Below are 9,176 nucleotides of genomic sequence, written 5' to 3'. Positions count from 1 at the left end.
TGAAGTCGCCAATGTCCGCGCTGAGCTGGGTTCGTTTGGCGAGGCTAGTCCACCACTCATTTTGGATCTCCCGGAGTTTGCGCTGAAGATGGCTGCATGCGCGACGGAAGGCTTGTTTCTTCTCTGGACAGGACGGCTTTGTAAGGTGAGCCTGGTGGGCAGCTCGCTTCTTTGCCAGCAGCTCCTGGATTTCCTGGCTGTTTTCGTCAAACCAGTCCTTGTTTTTCCTGGAGGAGAAGCCCAGTACCTCTTCATTGGATTGCAGTATGGTAGTCTTCAACTGATCCCAGAGGGTTTCAGGGGACGGGTCCGTGAGGCGGGCTGCATCGTCGAGCTTTGCTTTGAGGTTTGCTTGGAAGTTTCCTCTCGCTTCGTCTGACTGCAGGTTTCCAACATTGAACCTCTTTCTGGGGGCTTTATTGTTCCTGGGCTTTGGCTTGAAGTGAAGGTTGAGCTTGCAGCGAACCAGCCGGTGGTCAGTGTGGCATTCCGCGCTAGGCATGACCCTGGTGTGGAGCACATCTCGTTTGTCACTTTCTCGCACCAGGATGTAATCCAGGAGGTGCCAGTGTTTGGATCGGGGATGCATCCAGGTGGTCTTAAGGCTGTCCCGCTGCTGAAAAAGGGTGTTTGTAATGACAAGCCGCTGTTCTGCGCAGAGCTCCAACAGGAGGCGCCCAATGTCGTTGCACTTGCCGACGCCATGCTTGCCCAGGATTCCTGGCCAGGTTTCTGAGTCTTTGCCGACACGAGCGTTGAAGTCGCCCAGGATGACAACCTTGTCGGCTGTAGGGGTGCGTTGGATGAGGTTGCGCAGCTTTCGCGCAAACAGAGGAACTACTGACATGGTCTTTGCCCTCAGACAGCTCCAAGAAAAGTGCAGAGAACAAAACAAAGGACTCTACATCACCTTTGTTGACCTCACCAAAGCCTTCGACACCGTGAGCAGGAAAGGGCTTTGGCAAATACTAGAGCGCATCGGATGTCCCCCAAAGTTCCTCAACATGATTATCCAACCGCACGAAAACCAACAAGGTCGGGTCAGATACAGCAATGAGCTCTCTGAACCCTTCTCCATTAACAATGGCGTGAAGCAAGGCTGTGTTCTCGCACCAACCCTCTTTTCAATCTTCTTCAGCATGATGCTGAACCAAGCCATGAAAGACCCCAACAATGAAGACGCTGTTTACATCCGGTACCGCACGGATGGCAGTCTCTTCAATCTGAGGCGCCTGCAAGCTCACACCAAGACACAAGAGCAACTTGTCCGTGAACTACTCTTTGCAGACGATGCCGCTTTAGTTGCCCATTCAGAGCCAGCTCTTCAGCGCTTGACGTCCTGCTTTGCGGAAACTGCCAAAATGTTTGGCCTGGAAGTCAGCCTGAAGAAAACTGAGATCCTCCATCAGCCAGCTCCCCACCATGACTACCAGCCCCCCCACATCTCCATCGGGCACACAAAACTCAAAACGGTCAACCAGTTTACCTATCTCGGCTGCACCATATCATCAGATGCAAGGATCGACAATGAGATAGACAACAGACTCGCCAAGGCAAATAGCGCCTTTGGAAGACTACACAAAAGAGTCTGGAAAAACAACCAACTGAAAAACCTCACAAAGATAAGCGTATACAGAGCCGTTGTCATACCCACACTCCTGTTCGGCTCCGAATCATGGGTCCTCTACCGGCACCACCTACGGCTCCTAGAACGCTTCCACCAGCGTTGTCTCCGCTCCATCCTCAACATCCATTGGAGCGCTTTCATCCCTAACGTCGAAGTACTCGAGATGGCAGAGGTCGACAGCATCGAGTCCACGCTGCTGAAGATCCAGCTGCGCTGGATGGGTCACGTCTCCAGAATGGAGGACCATCGCCTTCCCAAGATCGTGTTATATGGCGAGCTCTCCACTGGCCACCGTGACAGAGGTGCACCAAAGAAAAGGTACAAGGACTGCCTAAAGAAATCTCTTGATGCCTGCCACATTGACCACCACCAGTGGGCTGATAACGCCTCAAACCGTGCATCTTGGCGCCTCACAGTTTGGCGGGCAGCAACCTCCTTTGAAGAAGACCGCAGAGCCCACCTCACTGACAAAAGGCAAAGGAGGAAAAACCCAACACCCAACCCCAACCAACCAATTTTCCCCTGCAACCGTGTCTGCCTGTCCCGCATCGGACTTGTCAGCCACAAACGAGCCTGCAGCTGACGTGGACTTTTACCCCCTCCATAAATCTTCGTCTGCGAAGCCAAGCCAAAGAAACATCCTTAATGTTGCTAACTCACTGTTCACTTTAGTTGTTCAGGAAGCCCCTCATAAGTGCAATGTTCTGTGCAACACTTTAAGGATGGAAACATTCAGCAGTGAGATGCTATGGTGCCGGGTGGTGGTGTTTGTTGTGTTTACTGTTTCAGTGTTTGTTCTGCGGTGTTCAAGTGTGGAGTGGATTTGCACTGTTATTTGTCCATTCCATGGTTTACTTCAAGTTTAAGCATGATGAGAAATGTTAATGTTGTGATATCTACCTCAGATATTTATGAAGCAGTGTGATTTCTCAAAGAACATATTTTGTTAAATTTTATTAAATTTTTGACAAGCACACAAGTCACATGTTTCATTTATATGTACCCGTTCATTCACGAGAGCACATAACATGCCAGGGAGCAGGCTCATGTCACAGCATTGGGTGGGGAGGGTGGAATAAGTTGTGGAAAATGGGGAGCTGGGTAGCAGGGACATACCCTTACAGGATGGACATAATGGGTGTCAGAATGGATGGCCTGGTGCCCATGGGCCTGCTGATCAAGACAATCTGCGCTATTGGGTGCAGGACCAATAACAAGTCTTCCTTGTTAATCTCACATATATTGTGCAGTACACAGCAGGGAAACACAACATCTGGGACTAAGGCGGTAAAGATATCTAAATGCTTGGACAGGTACCGCCAGCGGCTTTTTAAGATGGCCAAACGCATGTTCCACCACTATCCTTGCTAAATTAAGGGCCTTGTTAAATCTTCGCTGATCCGGATCCAGTACTTGGTGCCTTCATCAGCCAGCTTCATAGGGGGTATGCTGCATCACCCACAAGATGCGCTGCAACCTCCACTCCTTCAACATTCTTGGACACCTGCAGGCACAACAATGCAGAAATGTAGTTAATTCATGAACCTGAATGTTGACACAGCAAGCATGCATAACATATTGAAACACAGAGCTTTGAAGGGTGAACACTCACATCACGTGGGAAGAGGAATCCACCCTGGTCCTCTGCTTTTCTATACAGAGGAGAGTTGGCAAGCACTCGGGCATCATGCGTGTGGTCCAGCCACCCCACAAACACATCTGAGAAGCTGTAACATGAATGGAAATTACAGTGGTTATAGTCATTTGAGATATGATGTGATAAAGATCAATAGAGGCTTAACTCACCAGAATCTCTGGTCAACCACTGCTTGCAAAACCTACGAATGCCACCCTTTGCGATTGTAGTAGGCTGCAGCATCCACGTTGGGTGCGATAATGGGAATGTGTGACCCATCAATGGCACCAGCACGCATTGGGTCTCCCCTTTGCACAAAGCCATCATTGGTCTCCTGGAGATGTGTTCCACTTGGCAGGGAGATGAAACATTTACTGAGGAACTTCCTCAAGGCAGCAGTCACCTCCTGCACCACCATGCTCACTGTGCTGACGCCTATTCCAAAGATGGATCAATACTCACAAGGGGTAGCCCACAGCTAATCAAAGACCAGGCTCCAATGCTCGGTGCAAGTCGTCTATGCACCTTCAGGTGAGGTTCTATGAGTTCCAGCACGGTGAAAGGTGCAAGATGACATACAAAAGTGTCTCCTCCACTCAAAATCATCAAATTTGGTGAGGACATTACTCCAGAACTCAGCACCCTGGGGTCGGTTCAACCTCCAGAGAGACCGATGTGTCACCATAGCTAATTGACTGACCAGCAGCATTCACCTTAGTCTGCGGTGCTTATGCTCCGCGCGCCTTTTGACCGCTAACTGCTGTCTTCTTGCCCTCAAGCTTTGCAGGAACCTTCTCCTGATTATACCTATGCGATTTTCAGATCTCAAGGACGATTGAAGAGCTTCAACAGCACAAATAGCTTTACCAAAGATCTGCCGTATCTCATTCTGAACACTCAGAAACACTGAAATCATCATCCTTATGTCTCCTGCCTACACAGGGTCTTCCATTGACCTGTGTTCTTTCTTGTCGTGCTCAAAATGACATCATATCAGGGGCGGGAGCACAGCTGACACTGGGCAGGAGCCAGAGTGTGTTCAGAGGCACATCCGGTACAACTGTGTCCTTCAGGTGGCCAGCTTTGTGCTTTCAGCATAGGATGCACCTGAAAAAGCCTATTTGTAACTATCCACAAATGCTGAGCAGGCAAACATCTTGAAGAGAAGCTCAACTTCCAGCTCATTCAATTTATTCTGTGTGATACAGTACCAGGAAAGAACTGAGCAAACTGGATTCACTAAAGGCAATGGAGCATAAAAACAATATCTGTAGATTTAGACTACAGCGCCAACCATACATGTAGCCCAGCTGTTCAAATACAACTTTTGTATTGGAATACTTCCCACCCAGTGAATAATTGCCCAGGTATGATCAAAGTGTGAAATGTGTGGAAAGCAGTGCTGTTGAATAAGCCGAGTCACCTAAGTCCATTTAAGCTTTAATAAAATCCTTCAGCTCCAGCCATTTGGTGGGCGATAGACAACTCCCACCAGTGATTTTTTTTTTCCCTTTACTATTCTTAATCTCTACCCAGATGGACTCAAGATTCTGCTCCTCAGGTTTTATATTGTCTTTCACTATTGCCTTGATCTCATGCTTAAGAGTGCCACCCCCCACCATTACCTTCCTGTCTGTCTTTTTGTATTACCTGATACCCTTGAATATTTAATTCCCATTGATAAATATCAGCTGACTTTCCTAGAAACCATGATGTCAAGTGAATCAGAGACATGGAGCCTATCTTCTTGAACCACTGCAACATGTAATTAGGGTACTCATAAATACAATTCCAGGATGTTGATGTGAAAATTATTAATGATATTTGTCATTGGAAGTGCCTTTCTGACCAATAAAACCTCTTCTCTCACCTAACAAGCATAGTTTGGATGATTTTCCTTCCCAAAAAACAGGTATTGTTAAAAAGAGGAACACAAGAGCTGAAGTTACAGAAATCTTGAGGAAACAATGAGCTGTTGAAGTAACTCAATGGATGAATAAGCATTCATGTTAAGAAATGGTTCAACATTTTGGGTCAAGACCCTTTATTGAGATTATCTTTATAAACAGATTTAACATTTTAACCTGGGGAAACATTGATCATTTATTTTCAAATTCATCAGCTGTCTCAGAATAAGTGCTTAAATAATTTCTTCCATGTAGCTACTATCTTGGATATGGGAATTAAATCTTCTGATCTTAAATATAAAATCATGTATGGAAGAACTCTTTCTTTGCAAGCACACAATTTGACTAATTGTTATCTATGGCAGTGACTGCAGAAATTGAAATGGTAATACATTTCCAAAATTAAATGACCTTTTTATTTTTAGAATTCAAGGCATTTGGGAAGACTGATGTTTTTCTGTTTGTGTTATTTGTTCTATTTACACCTTTGTAAGGCAAAGAATTTGGAGAATGCAACTTTCAGCTATTAGGAAGACAAAAGTAGCCATCTTTACAGTACACATATGACTTTTAGGAAATAATTGAATGTATCCAAGTTAATACAGTTGCATGAAATGAAAACCTAGTTTTTCATAATGGAAATAATGGCTCTTCAGTCAGTTACTCCAACAATGACTGCCTTTTTCATATGCTTATCCCTACACCACCAACCTTAACCCTCAAACCCTTCTATGAATTTCTATTCTGAATGAAATAGATTCCTGTTTCCACATAACATGGGGTGAAAATCTTACATGGAGTGAAGAGTCAGGAATCGAAAGGGAGAAAGAGAGAGAGAGAATTCCTCCATTGCCTTTCTTGTTTTAGACCTACATAGCTCAAGAATGAGGAACACTTTCAGTTTTAAAGTTCTCATTCTTGCTTTTAGATCCCTATAATCCCACAAAGTAAAATATTGCTATCTTAAACTACTTAAGCAGAAAATTAAGAAAGTCTGTCAATGCCTGATTGGATTAAACAATGCTCATACAATCCAACAGTGCAAAGGAAATACAAGTTCTCACAAGAAAAAAAAAGATTAGTGGGAGAGACTGTAGAGTCAAATGCTGTTTTTGTCTATTCTTGATTAATGCTCGGGTTGTTGCTGAGTGTTTTATTCTGATTAGATTTTGTTGGATTTGATACCAGTGATTACCATGCTGGGGTACTGATTCCCAAGTGACTTATGGTTTTGGAGTCTTGTGTGGGTCAGACTGGGGAAGGATGAATATTTTTTGCCACATAGGAGTAAGACATGATGACTGAAATTTTTTTCCCTGAAATTGCAAATATAGATAAGTCAGGTAAACAATCTAAACTATCTTTCAATACAGTGGATGTTTTGTAATCTAGGATGTTTGTGATCCAGTGATTTCAGAGATTCATTCCTCTCATCAAGGAGAAATTTGAATGTACCTGACTTAAATGACTGCCACTAATGAGAGTTGAATGCTCTCCCACTTGTGGAAATATCTCAACATCATCTTTAATTTTCTTTCTGATTTTGGTGATTTATCTAACAAAGGTTCCAAACAACAATTAAAATCTCCTCCTACCAATATATTTTAATTTGCTTGGTTCAATCCCAAAAAAACTTGAGTAATAATTTTTTCATCATCTACATTAGGAGAATATACATTTAACAATGTCCATGCTTCAGAAAAAATCTTACAATTAATCATCAGACCTCTACCCTTCTTTTCCAACATAAAATCCAATGTAAAAGGTAAATATCAATTAAAATTGCTACTCCACGAGCCTTGGAATTCTAAGAAGATGAAATAATGTGCCCAACCCAATCTCTTTTTAATTTCAAATGTTGTTTTTCAGTCAGATGAGTTTGTAATTGGCTGTGGCGAGAAAATGTGTAGCGGTAACATGAAAGGATGATGTAGTAATTAATATTCAAAGATAGCATAATGAATTTAAGTCATGTATTCATTTAGAAAAAAAAACTTACAATTTGCAGAACAATTATTCTTTTTTATTAAAATGTGGGAACCATATTTCAAATGTATGGATATTTCTATATCTTAAATATTATATTTTAAAAACTTTTTAATGTAATATTAAGGTACTTATTTAATTTTTTTGTGTAAAAGGCTCCATATTAATAACATTATAACATTATAATGTAGTGTTGGGGTAGTCAGAGTTTTTTGGGGGGAGGGAGGGGGAGGGGATAAATATATTACTAATTTACTAATGTATGGTTAAGTACTTTATTAATATATCTTTATTAATATATCTTTGTAATAGAGGACTTTGCTTTTTTATAATTGTATATTTTTTATAATATAAATAAAGTTGTTAAAAAAAAGGAAATATCTCAACATCTATCTTGCTATGGCTTTACGGATGTTAAAAGTTTCAATAAGAACATCTCTCAGTCATCTAAATTCCATATAACATGGTTTTAACTTTTTTAACTATTCTTTTTTAACCATGACATAAATTAGGCTAATGATTTTTTTTTCTGGACTGCCACCTTACCTTGTTAGAAAACCTTTTCCTAAATAAAGGGACCAAAACTGTACACAGCACTTCAGGTTCAGTCTCACCAACATCCAGTACAATTTTAAACAAATCTATTTTTAACTCCAATGCTTTAGCAATAAGAGCCAATATGCAATTTACAAAAATTACTAACACAATGAAGTGCTCTGAGACATTGGTTATGGATCAAATCAACTCCTGCCTGTCGAAGCACCTGGATAAATTCAATTTCAATATTCAAAGTTCAGATTTATTGTCAGAGTACAACATCATGACATCACATACAACCCTGAGATTCTTTTTCCTGCAGGTCGATATTACCACTTATTGGTACTGCAAAAAAAAAAACATGATTAAAAAAGGTACGTAGTCATGTAAATAAAGAAATGTAAATAAATTGTGCAATACAGAGAGAGAAAAAATCAATAAAGTTCAAAAGTAGGAGTCCTTAAACGAGTCTCTGAGTTTGTTGTTTAGGAATCTGATGATGGAGGGGTAGCAGCTGTTCCTGAACCTGGTAATGAGAGTCTTGTGGCACATATACCTCTTTCCTGATAGTGGCAGTGAGAGCAGAGCGTGTGCAGGGTGCAGGCTGATGAGGCTGAAGCCTAGGGACCCAGAAGGTAAGTGGACCTGTCCGTGATTTGATTGATCGCCTGACAGGCCAATGAAGCACTGGCTTCCGCATGAAGTCATGATGTACAGCCAATGAAAGTAGATGTTAGGGGGTGTGGGGCGGTAACATCGTGTAGCCAATTATATGAATAGAGATCGGTAGCAACTGTTACCTTGAGAATGGACACCATAGTCAAAGAGATTGTTACCCATCAACAGCTCAGGCCTGGAGCAGGGTGAGTATGCCATGCCATCGGAATCAAGCCGCAACCACATCCCAAAGTGGGTGCCTCCACTGGCGGTGGTCTCCGCGGTCCCTCAGAAGCCACATGCAGCCCCGCTCTGCATTTACTGCGTCTGCTGTAAAAGGGCGGTTGATTCTGGCTGAGGATCATTGGCTCAGTAGGGGGCCTGACTCACAACTATGATCTCTCTGCTTGTGCCCAGACGCTGTGGATTGGAGAGCAGGGGTGGTGGTGTGTAACTGTGGTGAATTGCTGAACTGTATTGTATTCCTGATTACCTGGTTCCGCCCTGTCTCGTGGCTGTACCTGTGGCCCCTCCCTCTTTTGACCTTGTGTAAAGCCTCCATCACCTTGACCCTTCCCCAGAAAGCCCGGGTCACGATGAGATCCTTGTTCATTATGAATAAAAGCCTGTAGATTGGCTCAGTCTCAGCCTCTCGAGTTAATAACTGTGCATCAGTAACAAAGGGAAAAAGGGTGAGAGGAGCCAGCCTGTCTTGCCACCAATGTTGATTGCATCAGAACCTGGTGGCCAACTACTTCCAAAGTGGAGAATCAAGCTGGCTGGGCAGCAGAGGGACAGGTGACATTCCAAGTCAAGACCCTCAACC

The 9,176-nt window shown here is 43.1% G+C and overlaps 1 long non-coding RNA gene across 1 annotated transcript; it reads right to left on the bottom strand.

The window, feature by feature from the left end:
• Nucleotides 1-2,605: 2,605 nt before the first annotated feature.
• On the bottom strand, nucleotides 2,606-9,176 carry LOC138753588 (uncharacterized). The gene is made up of 3 exons (XR_011351279.1): nucleotides 7,860-9,176; nucleotides 3,240-3,354; nucleotides 2,606-3,131 (listed from the first exon to the last, which is right to left on the bottom strand). It is a non-coding gene; the product is annotated as an uncharacterized lncRNA (long non-coding RNA).

The sequence above is a fragment of the Narcine bancroftii genome, chromosome 2, assembly GCF_036971445.1.
Source record: "Narcine bancroftii isolate sNarBan1 chromosome 2, sNarBan1.hap1, whole genome shotgun sequence".
Taxonomy (NCBI): Eukaryota; Metazoa; Chordata; class Chondrichthyes; order Torpediniformes; family Narcinidae; genus Narcine; species Narcine bancroftii.
Note: the sequence above shows the minus strand (reverse complement) of the source record. Positions and strands in the feature narration are given on the sequence as shown.